Below are 14,421 nucleotides of genomic sequence, written 5' to 3'. Positions count from 1 at the left end.
ATGGTTGCTACGTGCAGAGGAAAATCCAACTGCAAAAGCTGGATTTGGTGCTCTTCTGCAAAGCTTCTCGAGAAGAAGTTGGCGGACGCCCCACTGTCAATTAAGGCGAGGACCGTCAGGGGATAGCCATTTGGGAGCGTTAGCGTCACTTCTAGAACCACTCCTGCTCTGGGAGGGGTGGGCTGGCTCTGCACCTCTCTGTGCGGGTGGGCGGGCTGGGGCTGTTGTCTGCTGACTGTGCCTGGCTGCTGCCCCTTGTCTCCTGCAGCCAGGCTTTCCCGTTTCCCTGCTGTGGTGCTGCGTCAGTGGGGGAGGGCACCACCGTTCCCGCCTTTCCTTGCCACTCCCTGCGATGTGGGCAGTCTCTGACGAGATGCTGGGGTGAGTTGCAGAGAAAGCAATTCCCGCCCCTTCCCTCCTTGCGTCTTGGCGCCGCTGGGGTTTGAAAAGCCCGCGCGCGCGCGCTATCAATCTGCATGGGCTCCTGGTCCTGGCTGGCTCCAGGCGTGGCCTGAAAGGGTTGTTGAGGGAGTGGCTTCTCCTGCGACCGTGGGAACCAAGCCCGCTTTGCGCGCGTCGCTTGCTTGTCGTTCCACCGGGATTCCTGCCTCACCCCCACCGCCAGAGCTGCTTTGCTCAGCTGATCCATAGTACTGGGCTTTGGACCTCTCGAGAGTTCATCCTTCACCTCCTCGCTCAAACCCAAGTAAAACGCAGCTTGCATGGGAGGCGAATCCAAAACCCACCCCAGTCTGTGCACCAGCATGGTGAATTTCGCCCAATATGCGCGAACTGTCATATTTCCTTGGCGTAAATTATGCAGTTCCTCCTTAGTCTGGTCCAAATGACTATCGGACGAATACATCGTCCTCAAACCTTCTAGAAATTGTTGGACATTTTTCATGCAAGGATTCTTGGTTGCGATTAATGGTCTTAGCCACTCCCTGGCTGCTCCGGTGAGATGTTCCACAATAAACGCTACTCTGTGCTCATCATCGGGGAACTCATTCTGGTGCAGCTCAAGAGCATACACGATCTCAGTCTCAAAGCCCTGAAACTCCTTCGGGTCTCCATTGAACTTGCTTACAAGGGTCCCTGCTCTCCTTCCTGGCAGCACTTGGACTTGGGGAGCCCCTCCCGCCTTGTTTTTCTCTGCATCCAGCTTGTTTTGGAGGTCTACCGCCACCGCCCTTAAATGCTGCTCTTTTTCCTGGAGCTCTCTCACCTGTTCCGCAAGTTGTAGCCGGTCGTCCTGGACCTTCTTAGTCTCCTCTTTAGCTGCCTTCAATTCTCCCTGCGCCTGCAGCGACAGCTGTTGCAGTTCTAGCTGGGCTTGCTCAGCGATCTGCCGCCACTTCTCCGCCTCGGACACGCTCATCCCGGCAACTCCGAAGTAGCCCAAAAATGATTAGGAGGTTGCTGTCACAGTGGCCGGAGTGGACTACTTCAGAGTAACGACGCTACACAGCTCTGCATTTTATTCTTTTATTGGTGCTGCGTATTTACAGTGCTCAAGTCATTGCTATTTACACGGAGCGATGTTGTCAGTCGGTTTCAGAACCTCCTAATGGCTTTTGGCGCGTCTTTCTCCAACACAAAAGCTTTGGCAGACCCATCCTCTTGCCCCTCCTCTTCCTGCGTAATTCTGGAGTTGGAGGGATGGGTCTTCCCCCCTTGCTTGCCCCTTCCTGTCCCACCTGGGACCCTGGCTCCTCTACCTTGCCTGAGCCTCGGACACGACTTCCTGCTTCCCCACTGGAATCGGAACTCTCCCTGCTTTCCCCTTTGCTCGGGGACGGGCTTGAACTCAGGAGGGGAGGGACTTCGCGATATCCCCTGTCCCTCACACTATGCATTCTGACACTCCAACAATGTTTTCTGCTTCAATTTGGGACATTTCACAAAGGTGCATATTTCTTGAGTGAATATGCAGTTCTACTCAAGAGTAAGCAACTAAGCGAAATAAAGCCATGGAACGCTTATTTGCCTTCTATCTATGCATTCTGACACTCCAACAATGTTTTCTGCTTCAATTTGACTCATTTTACAAAGGTGCTCATTTCTTGAGTGAATATGCAGTTCTACTCAAGAGTAAGCAACTAAGCGAAATAAAGCCATGGAACGCTTATTTGCCTTCTATCTATGCATTCTGACACTCCAACAATGTTTTCTGCTTCAATTTGGGTCATTTCACAAACGTGCTTATTCCTGGAGTGAATATGCAGTTCTACTCAAGAGTAAGGAACTAAGCGAAATAAAGCCATGGAACGCTTATTTGCCTTCTATCTATGCTGTGAGGGACAGGGGATATCGCGAAGTCCCTCCCCTCCTGAGTTCAAGCCCGTCCCCGAGCAAAGGGGAAAGCAGGGAGAGTTCCGATTCCAGTGGGGAAGCAGGAAGTCGTGTCCGAGGCTCAGGCAAGGTAGAGGAGCCAGGGTCCCAGGTGGGACAGGAAGGGGCAAGCAAGGGGGGAAGACCCATCCCTCCAACTCCAGAATTACGCAGGAAGAGGAGGGGCAAGAGGATGGGTCTGCCAAAGCTTTTGTGTTGGAGAAAGACGCGCCAAAAGCCATTAGGAGGTTCTGAAACCGACTGACAACATCGCTCCGTGTAAATAGCAATGACTTGAGCACTGTAAATACGCAGCACCAATAAAAGAATAAAATGCAGAGCTGCGTAGCGTCGTTACTCTGAAGTAGTCCACTCCGGCCACTGTGACAGCAACCTCCTAATCATTTTTGGGCTACTTCGGAGTTGCCGGGATGAGCGTGTCCGAGGCGGAGAAGTGGCGGCAGATCGCTGAGCAAGCCCAGCTAGAACTGCAACAGCTGTCGCTGCAGGCGCAGGGAGAATTGAAGGCAGCTAAAGAGGAGACTAAGAAGGTCCAGGACGACCGGCTACAACTTGCGGAACAGGTGAGAGAGCTCCAGGAAAAAGAGCAGCATTTAAGGGCGGTGGCGGTAGACCTCCAAAACAAGCTGGATGCAGAGAAAAACAAGGCGGGAGGGGCTCCCCAAGTCCAAGTGCTGCCAGGAAGGAGAGCAGGGACCCTTGTAAGCAAGTTCAATGGAGACCCGAAGGAGTTTCAGGGCTTTGAGACTGAGATCGTGTATGCTCTTGAGCTGCACCAGAATGAGTTCCCCGATGATGAGCACAGAGTAGCGTTTATTGTGGAACATCTCACCGGAGCAGCCAGGGAGTGGCTAAGACCATTAATCGCAACCAAGAATCCTTGCATGAAAAATGTCCAACAATTTCTAGAAGGTTTGAGGACGATGTATTCGTCCGATAGTCATTTGGACCAGACTAAGGAGGAACTGCATAATTTACGCCAAGGAAATATGACAGTTCGCGCATATTGGGCGAAATTCACCATGCTGGTGCACAGACTGGGGTGGGTTTTGGATTCGCCTCCCATGCAAGCTGCGTTTTACTTGGGTTTGAGCGAGGAGGTGAAGGATGAACTCTCGAGAGGTCCAAAGCCCAGTACTATGGATCAGCTGAGCAAAGCAGCTCTGGCGGTGGGGGTGAGGCAGGAATCCCGGTGGAACGACAAGCAAGCGACGCGCGCAAAGCGGGCTTGGTTCCCACGGTCGCAGGAGAAGCCACTCCCTCAACAACCCTTTCAGGCCACGCCTGGAGCCAGCCAGGACCAGGAGCCCATGCAGATTGATAGCGCGCGCGCGCGGGCTTTTCAAAACCCAGCGGCGCCAAGACGCAAGGAGGGAAGGGGCGGGAATTGCTTTCTCTGCAACTCACCCCAGCATCTCGTCAGAGACTGCCCACATCGCAGGGAGTGGCAAGGAAAGGCGGGAACGGTGGTGCCCTCCCCCACTGACGCAGCACCACAGCAGGGAAACGGGAAAGCCTGGCTGCAGGAGACAAGGGGCAGCAGCCAGGCACAGTCAGCAGACAACAGCCCCAGCCCGCCCACCCGCACAGAGAGGTGCAGAGCCAGCCCACCCCTCCCAGAGCAGGAGTGGTTCTAGAAGTGACGCTAACGCTCCCAAATGGCTATCCCCTGACGGTCCTCGCCTTAATTGACAGTGGGGCGTCCGCCAACTTCTTCTCGAGAAGCTTTGCAGAAGAGCACCAAATCCAGCTTTTGCAGTTGGATTTTCCTCTGCACGTAGCAACCATTGACGGCAGGGAGCTGCTGGGCGGGGCCATCACACATCAAACCCCCCCCATGAGAATGACGGTGGGAAGGCACTCAGAGACACTGGCGTTCAACGTCACCACCATCTCAGACCCCCCCATCGTCTTGGGCATGAGCTGGCTGGCGCGCCACGACCCCTCCATCAGTTGGCACCAGAGGTGCATCACGTTTGGGTCAGACTTTTGTCTGGAACATTGCATGCAGCACCAACCAGGGGAGGGGCCTCCGATAGCCACGGTGGCCACCATGCATATCAAAGGGGGTGAGGCAATACCCAAGCAGTACTGGGACCTGCAGGAGGTCTTCAGCGAAGCGGAGTCCGACCACCTACCCCCGCACAGGCCTTTTGACTGCCAGATCAACCTGGTGCCAGGGGCGACGATACCCCCAGCCAAGCTGTACGCCATGTCAGACCAGGAGCTCGAGGATCTGCGCGCTTTCATCGACAAGAACCTCAAGCGGGGGTTCATAAGGGAAAGCAAGGCAGCAGGGGGCAGCCCGGTCTTCTGGGTGGACAAGAAAGACACGCAACAGCGCCGTCTTGTGGTGGACTTTAGACGGCTGAATTCGGTGACAGAGCCCGTGGCTTTCCCCATGCCCAGAGTGGATGATCTCCTGACAGCGGCACGCAGGGGCAAAATTTTCACCAAGCTGGACCTAAGGGGGGCGTACAACTTGATCAGGATCCGGGAAGGAGATGAATGGAAAACCACGATGTTCACGCCTCTGGGCTCTTTTGAATATCTGGTGATGCCCTTCGGTTTGCAAGGGGGCTCAGCATGCTTCCAGGCCTTCATGCACCACGTCCTGGGGTCCCTCCTCTTCAGGAAATGCTTGGTCTTCCTAGATGACATCCTTATCTACTCGAATGACCCAGTGCAGCATGTGAAAGATGTCAGAGAGGTGTTGCAACGCCTGAAGGAGAACCACCTGTATGTGAAGCTGGAGAAGTGCAAGTTTCACACCAAAGAGGTGGACTTCCTGGGCTACAAGCTGTCAGACAAGGGGCTGGCGATGGACAAGGACAAGGTGCAGGCCATCCTGGACTGGCACAGCCCCAGGACGCGCAAAGATGCCCAACGCCTACTAGGCTTCGCTAACTTCTACAGGAAGTTCATCAAGAACTTCTCTCGAGTTACGGCTCCCATCACTGACTGCCTGAGAGGCAAGCAGAAGTTCAAGTGGACACCAGAGGCGCAAGCAGCGTTCGAAAGCCTCAAGAGAGTGTTCGCCTCAGACCAAAACCTGTTCCATGTGGTGCAGGACGCGCCCCTACGCATTGAGACAGATGCTTCTGAAAAAGCTGTGGGCGCAATTTTGTTGCAACTGGACGCCAACAGGGAGTGGAGACCCTGTGCCTTCTTCTCCAGGAAGCTGACACAGCCTGAACGCAACTACACAGTGTTTGATAGGGAACTTCTTGCGATCTACGCTGCGTTCCAGCACTGGCGACACTTCCTGGTGGGCGCGAAGCACCCCATCCAGGTGTGCACAGACCACAAGAACCTGGAGTTCTGGAGAACTGCCAGGGTGCTCAACCAGCGGCAGATACGGTGGGCAGAGTTCTTCTCGAACTTCAACTTCTCCATCCACTACATCCCGGGGGAGCAGAATGTCAGGGCGGATGCCCTCTCCCGCAAGCCAGAGTACATGGAGGAGGAGGCGCCACCAGCCCCAAGGCACATTTTCCCCCCGTCGGCATGGTCCTGCGGAGCAGCTGTGGTGAGCGAGGCAGAACTCACAGCACTGACGGCAGCGGATGAATTTGCCAACCGCATCTTCAGAGAACTGAGAGGGGGGAGGGAGCAGGCAAAAGACTTTGCAGAACGCAGAGGGCTGCTTTTCTACAAGGGTGCGCTGTACCTACCCACCACCCAGCTTCGACGTACGGTCCTCAAGCAGATGCACGACAACCCTACAGCGGGGCATTTTGGAAGGGACAAAACCGCTCACCTAGTCATGAGACACTTCTGGTGGCCAGGGGTGCGGGAAGATGTTCGAGACTATGTAAGGGGCTGTACCACCTGCCAGCGGGCGAAGGTGGTCAGAGCAGCGCCACCAGGGTTGCTGGAGCCCTTAGCCACACCACACAGGCCGTGGGAAGTGGTGTCCATGGACTTCATCACAGATCTGCCTTCGTCCAGGGGTAAGACTGCAGTGTTGGTGGTGGTGGACCTTATGTCCAAAATGTGTCACTTTATACCGTGCGCCAGGGCAGTCTCGGCAGAAGAGACAGCCAAACTGTTTGTTGATCACATTTTCAGACTGCATGGATTACCTTTAAGGGTTATTTCGGATCGTGGCCGCCAATTTGTTTCCAGGTTCTGGCGGCGGCTCATGAACCTCCTGCAGGTGGAGGTCAGCTTGTCGACGGCTAGACACCCGCAGACCAACGGACAAGCGGAGAGGGTCAACGCCATTCTGCAGCAGTACCTGAGATGCTACGTCAGCCAGCGGCAAACGGACTGGGTGGATCGCTTGCCACTAGCAGAATTTGCCTACAACAATGCAGTGCACGTCTCCACAGGGGTGTCGCCCTTTAAGGCCAATTACGGGCGCGACCTCAGATCTTTCCCAGAGAGGGAGAGGGAGGAGGAGGAGGAGGAGGGCCCACAGGCTGAGGATTGGGCAGAGGAACTGGAGACGGTGCACCAGCAGCTCAGAGAACACTTGGAGAGGGCCAAGGAAGCGTACAAAAAGGGGGCAGATCGCCACAGGCGACAAGGGGAGGTCATCAGGGTGGGGGACAAGGTGTGGTTGTCCTCGGAGGGCCTTCCCACCAGAGGGAGGTGCAAAAAGCTGGCACCCAAAAGGCTGGGCCCCTTCACGGTCACGCAACAGGTAAACCCGGTGGCATACAGGCTGGCACTGCCAGAGGACATGAGGGTGCATCCAGTGTTTCATAGATCGCTGCTGTCGCCGTACAGGGAAAGCAGCAGGCTCCGAGACAGCGAACAAACCCCCGAGGGAGGGGGGGAGAGGGAAGGCAGGGAGCAACTCAATGAGGCCACGGCCATCCTGGATTCAAGGTGGGGGGTGGGGGGACTGGAGTACCTCATGGCATGGGAGGATGCTCCACCGTCCCAGAATGAATGGGTCCCAGCCACTCAGATACAGGAGGAATTCTTGGTGGAAGAATTTCACGCCCTCTTTCCCCACAGACCCAAGCCCTGGCACATGGAAAGGGAGGGGGAGGAGGAGGAGGCACGGGAGAGCAGCTCACCATGGCGCTGGGAAGCGGAGTTTGAGGAACCAGAGGATGAGGTATGGGTGTCACCGAGATCCACCCAGTCAGAGGAAGGAGCAGATTGGCAGAACGTTTTTACCCCCACCAGCTCTGACGCCACGGACTTTTTGGGATTCCCGTCCGCCCAGGCGGAAGGGGGGGGCTCGCAGGACTGGGGGGAGGTATTCACACCAACGGGCTCGGAGAGCACTGAGTTCTTAGGCTTCCAGTCGTCACCGACACATGGGGGGGGCCTGGGGAGGGGTGAAGGAGAGCTTGGGAGGGGGGTGGATGTGAGGGACAGGGGATATCGCGAAGTCCCTCCCCTCCTGAGTTCAAGCCCGTCCCCGAGCAAAGGGGAAAGCAGGGAGAGTTCCGATTCCAGTGGGGAAGCAGGAAGTCGTGTCCGAGGCTCAGGCAAGGTAGAGGAGCCAGGGTCCCAGGTGGGACAGGAAGGGGCAAGCAAGGGGGGAAGACCCATCCCTCCAACTCCAGAATTACGCAGGAAGAGGAGGGGCAAGAGGATGGGTCTGCCAAAGCTTTTGTGTTGGAGAAAGACGCGCCAAAAGCCATTAGGAGGTTCTGAAACCGACTGACAACATCGCTCCGTGTAAATAGCAATGACTTGAGCACTGTAAATACGCAGCACCAATAAAAGAATAAAATGCAGAGCTGCGTAGCGTCGTTACTCTGAAGTAGTCCACTCCGGCCACGCTTATTTGCCTTCTATCTATGCATTCTGACACTCCAACAATGCTTTCTGCTTCAATTTGGGTCATTTCACAAAGGTGCATATTTCTTGAGTGAATATGCAGTTCTACTCAAGAGTAAGCAACTAAGCGAAATAAAGCCATGGAACGCTTATTTGCCTTCTATCTATGCATTCGGACACTCCAAGAATGTTTTCTGCTTCAATTTGGGTCATTTTACAAAGGTGCATATTTCTTGAGTGAATATGCAGTTCTACTCAAGAGTAAGCAACTAAGCGAAATAAAGCCATGGAACGCTTATTTGCCTTCTATCTATGCATTCTGACACTCCAACAATGTTTTCTGCATCAATTTGGGTCATTTCACAAAGGTGCTCATTTCTTGAGTGAATATGCAGTTCTACTCAAGAGTAAGCAACTAAGCGAAATAAAGCCATGGAACGCTTATTTGCCTTCTATCTATGCATTCTGACACTCCAACAATGTTTTCTGCTTCAATTTGGGTCATTTCACAAACGTGCTTATTCCTGGAGTGAATATGCAGTTCTACTCAAGAGTAAGCAACTAAGCGAAATAAAGCCATGGAACGCTTATTTGCCTTCTATCTATGCATTCTGAGACTCCAAGAATGTTTACTGCTTCAATTTGGGTCATTTCACAAAGGTGCTCATTTCTTGAGTGAATATGCAGTTCTACTCAAGAGTAAGGAACTAAGCGAAATAAAGCCATGGAACGCTTATTTGCCTTCTATCTATGCATTCTGACATTCCAACAATGTTTTCTGCTTCAATTTGACTCATTTTACAAAGGTGCTTATTCCTGGAGTGAATATGCAGTTCTACTCAAGAGTAAGGAACTAAGCGAAATAAAGCCATGGAACGCTTATTTGCCTTCTATCTATGCATTCTGACACTCCAACAATGCTTTCTGCTTCAATTTGGGTCATTTCACAAAGGTGCTCATTTCTTGAGTGAATATGCAGTTCTACTCAAGAGTAAGCAACTAAGCGAAATAAAGCCATGGAACGCTTATTTGCCTTCTATCTATGCATTCTGACACTCCAACAATGTTTTCTGCTTCAATTTGGGTCATTTCACAAAGGTGCTTATTCCTGGAGTGAATATGCAGTTCTACTCAAGAGTAAGCAACTAAGCGAAATAAAGTCATGGAACGCTTATTTGCCTTCTATCTATGCATTCTGACACTCCAACAATGTTTTCTGCATCAATTTGGGTCATTTCACAAAGGTGCTCATTTCTTGAGTGAATATGCAGTTCTACTCAAGAGTAAGCAACTAAGCGAAATAAAGCCATGGAACGCTTATTTGCCTTCTATCTATGCATTCTGACACTCCAACAATGTTTTCTGCTTCAATTTGGGTCATTTCACAAAGGTGCTCATTTCTTGAGTGAATATGCAGTTCTACTCAAGAGTAAGCAACTAAGCGAAATAAAGCCATGGCACGCTTATTTGCCTTCTATCTATGCATTCTGACACTCCAACAATGTTTTCTGCTTCAATTTGACTCATTTTACAAAGGTGCTTATTCCTGGAGTGAATATGCAGTTCTACTCAAGAGTAAGCAACTAAGCGAAATAAAGCCATGGAACGCTTATTTGCCTTCTATCTATGCATTCTGACACTCCAACAATGTTTTCTGCTTCAATTTGACTCATTTTACAAAGGTGCTTATTCCTGGAGTGAATATGCAGTTCTACTCAAGAGTAAGCAACTAAGCGAAATAAAGCCATGGAACGCTTATTTGCCTTCTATCTATGCATTCTGACACTCCAACAATGTTTTCTGCTTCAATTTGACTCATTTTACAAAGGTGCTTATTCCTGGAGTGAATATGCAGTTCTACTCAAGAGTAAGGAACTAAGCGAAATAAAGCCATGGAACGCTTATCTGCCTTCTATCTATGCATTCTGACACTCCAACAATGCTTTCTGCTTCAATTTGGGTCATTTCACAAAGGTGCTCATTTCTTGAGTGAATATGCAGTTCTACTCAAGAGTAAGCAACTAAGCGAAATAAAGCCATGGAACGCTTATTTGCCTTCTATCTATGCATTCTGACACTCCAACAATGTTTTCTGCATCAATTTGGGTCATTTCACAAAGGTGCTCATTTCTTGAGTGAATATGCAGTTCTACTCAAGAGTAAGCAACTAAGCGAAATAAAGCCATGGAACGCTTATTTGCCTTCTATCTATGCATTCTGACACTCCAACAATGTTTTCTGCTTCAATTTGGGTCATTTCACAAAGGTGCTCATTTCTTGAGTGAATATGCAGTTCTACTCAAGAGTAAGCAACTAAGCGAAATAAAGCCATGGCACGCTTATTTGCCTTCTATCTATGCATTCTGACACTCCAACAATGTTTTCTGCTTCAATTTGACTCATTTTACAAAGGTGCTTATTCCTGGAGTGAATATGCAGTTCTACTCAAGAGTAAGCAACTAAGCGAAATAAAGCCATGGCACGCTTATTTGCCTTCTATCTATGCATTCTGACACTCCAACAATGTTTTCTGCTTCAATTTGACTCATTTTACAAAGGTGCTTATTCCTGGAGTGAATATGCAGTTCTACTCAAGAGTAAGCAACTAAGCGAAATAAAGCCATGGAACGCTTATTTGCCTTCTATCTATGCATTCTGACACTCCAACAATGTTTTCTGCTTCAATTTGACTCATTTCACAAAGGTGCTTATTCCTGGAGTGAATATGCAGTTCTACTCAAGAGTAAGCAACTAAGCGAAATAAAGCCATGGAACGCTTATTTGCCTTCTATCTATGCATTCTGACACTCCAACAATGTTTTCTGCATCAATTTGGGTCATTTCACAAAGGTGCTCATTTCTTGAGTGAATATGCAGTTCTACTCAAGAGTAAGCAACTAAGCGAAATAAAGCCATGGAACGCTTATTTGCCTTCTATCTATGAATTCTGACACTCCAACAATGTTTTCTGCTTCAATTTGGGTCATTTCACAAAGGTGCTTATTCCTGGAGTGAATATGCAGTTCTACTCAAGAGTAAGCAACTAAGCGAAATAAAGCCATGGAACGCTTATTTGCCTTCTATCTATGCATTCTGACACTCCAACAATGTGTTCTGCTTCAATTTGACTCATTTTACAAAGGTGCTTATTCCTGGAGTGAATATGCAGTTCTACTCAAGAGTAAGCAACTAAGCGAAATAAAGCCATGGAACGCTTATTTGCCTTCTATCTATGCATTCTGACACTCCAACAATGTGTTCTGCTTCAATTTGACTCATTTCACAAAGGTGCTTATTCCTGGAGTGAATATGCAGTTCTACTCAAGAGTAAGCAACTAAGCGAAATAAAGCCATGGAACGCTTATTTGCCTTCTATCTATGCATTCTGACACTCCAACAATGTTTTCTGCTTCAATTTGACTCATTTTACAAAGGTGCTTATTCCTGGAGTGAATATGCAGTTCTACTCAAGAGTAAGGAACTAAGCGAAATAAAGCCATGGAACGCTTATTTGCCTTCTATCTATGCATTCTGAGACTCCAAGAATGTTTTCTGCTTCAATTTGGGTCATTTCACAAAGGTGCTCATTTCTTGAGTGAATATGCAGTTCTACTCAAGAGTAAGCAACTAAGCGAAATAAAGCCATGGAACGCTTATTTGCCTTCTATCTATGCATTCTGACACTCCAACAATGTTTTCTGCTTCAATTTGACTCATTTTACAAAGGTGCTTATTCCTGGAGTGAATATGCAGTTCTACTCAAGAGTAAGCAACTAAGCGAAATAAAGCCATGGAACGCTTATTTGCCTTCTATCTATGCATTCTGACACTCCAACAATGCTTTCTGCTTCAATTTGGGTCATTTCACAAAGGTGCTCATTTCTTGAGTGAATATGCAGTTCTACTCAAGAGTAAGCAACTAAGCGAAATAAAGCCATGGAACGCTTATTTGCCTTCTATCTATGCATTCTGACACTCCAACAATGTTTTCTGCTTCAATTTGGGTCATTTCACAAAGGTGCTTATTCCTGGAGTGAATATGCAGTTCTACTCAAGAGTAAGCAACTAAGCGAAATAAAGCCATGGAACGCTTATTTGCCTTCTATCTATGCATTCTGACACTCCAACAATGTTTTCTGCATCAATTTGGGTCATTTCACAAAGGTGCTCATTTCTTGAGTGAATATGCAGTTCTACTCAAGAGTAAGCAACTAAGCGAAATAAAGCCATGGAACGCTTATTTGCCTTCTATCTATGCATTCTGACACTCCAACAATGTTTTCTGCTTCAATTTGGGTCATTTCACAAACGTGCTCATTTCTTGATTGAATATGCAGTTCTACTCAAGAGTAAGCAACTAAGCGAAATAAAGCCATGGAACGCTTATTTGCCTTCTATCTATGCATTCTGACACTGCAACAATGTTTTCTGCATCAATTTGGGTCATTTCACAAAGGTGCTCATTTCTTGAGTGAATATGCAGTTCTACTCAAGAGTAAGCAACTAAGCGAAATAAAGCCATGGAACGCTTATTTGCCTTCTATCTATGCATTCTGACACTCCAACAATGCTTTCTGCTTCAATTTGACTCATTTCACAAAGGTGCTTATTCCTGGAGTGAATATGCAGTTCTACTCAAGAGTAAGCAACTAAGCGAAATAAAGCCATGGGACGCTTATTTGCCTTCTATCTATGCATTCTGACACTCCAACAATGTTTTCTGCTTCAATTTGACTCATTTTACAAAGGTGCTTATTCCTGGAGTGAATATGCAGTTCTACTCAAGAGTAAGCAACTAAGCGAAATAAAGCCATGGAACGCTTATTTGCCTTCTATCTATGCATTCTGACACTCCAACAATGTTTTCTGCTTCAATTTGGGTCATTTCACAAAGGTGCTCATTTCTTGAGTGAATATGCAGTTCTACTCAAGAGTAAGCAACTAAGCGAAATAAAGCCATGGAACGCTTATTTGCCTTCTATCTATGCATTCTGACACTCCAACAATGTTTTCTGCTTCAATTTGGGTCACTTCACAAAGGTGCTCATTTCTTGAGTGAATATGCAGTTCTACTCAAGAGTAAGCAACTAAGCGAAATAAAGCCATGGAACGCTTATTTGCCTTCTATCTATGCATTCTGACACTCCAACAATGTTTTCTGCTTCAATTTGGGTCATTTCACAAAGGTGCTTATTCCTGGAGTGAATATGCAGTTCTACTCAAGAGTAAGCAACTAAGCGAAATAAAGCCATGGAACGCTTATTTGCCTTCTATCTATGCATTCTGACACTCCAACAATGTGTTCTGCTTCAATTTGACTCATTTTACAAAGGTGCTTATTCCTGGAGTGAATATGCAGTTCTACTCAAGAGTAAGCAACTAAGCGAAATAAAGCCATGGAACGCTTATTTGCCTTCTATCTATGCATTCTGACACTCCAACAATGTTTTCTGCTTCAATTTGACTCATTTTACAAAGGTGCTTATTCCTGGAGTGAATATGCAGTTCTACTCAAGAGTAAGGAACTAAGCGAAATAAAGCCATGGAACGCTTATTTGCCTTCTATCTATGCATTCTGACACTCCAACAATGTGTTCTGCTTCAATTTGACTCATTTTACAAAGGTGCTTATTCCTGGAGTGAATATGCAGTTCTACTCAAGAGTAAGCAACTAAGCGAAATAAAGCCATGGAACGCTTATTTGCCTTCTATCTATGCATTCTGACACTCCAACAATGCTTTCTGCTTCAATTTGGGTCATTTCACAAAGGTGCTCATTTCTTGAGTGAATATGCAGTTCTACTCAAGAGTAAGCAACTAAGCGAAATAAAGCCATGGAACGCTTATTTGCCTTCTATCTATGCATTCTGACACTCCAACAATGCTTTCTGCTTCAATTTGGGTCATTTCACAAAGGTGCTCATTTCTTGAGTGAATATGCAGTTCTACTCAAGAGTAAGCAACTAAGCGAAATAAAGCCATGGAACGCTTATTTGCCTTCTATCTATGCATTCTAACACTCCAACAATGTTTTCTGCTTCAATTTGGGTCATTTCACAAAGGTGCTTATTCCTGGAGTGAATATGCAGTTCTACTCAAGAGTAAGCAACTAAGCGAAATAAAGCCATGGAACGCTTATTTGCCTTCTATCTATGCATTCTGACACTCCAACAATGTTTTCTGCATCAATTTGGGTCATTTCACAAAGGTGCTTATTCCTGGAGTGAATATGCAGTTCTACTCAAGAGTAAGCAACTAAGCGAAATAAAGCCATGGAACGCTTATTTGCCTTCTATCTATGCATTCTGACACTCCAACAATGTT

Source organism: Zootoca vivipara, chromosome 4, assembly GCF_963506605.1.
Source record: "Zootoca vivipara chromosome 4, rZooViv1.1, whole genome shotgun sequence".
Lineage (NCBI taxonomy): Eukaryota > Metazoa > Chordata > Lepidosauria > Squamata > Lacertidae > Zootoca > Zootoca vivipara.
The sequence above is the reverse complement of the archived record's forward strand: the minus strand, read 5'-3'. Positions refer to the sequence as shown.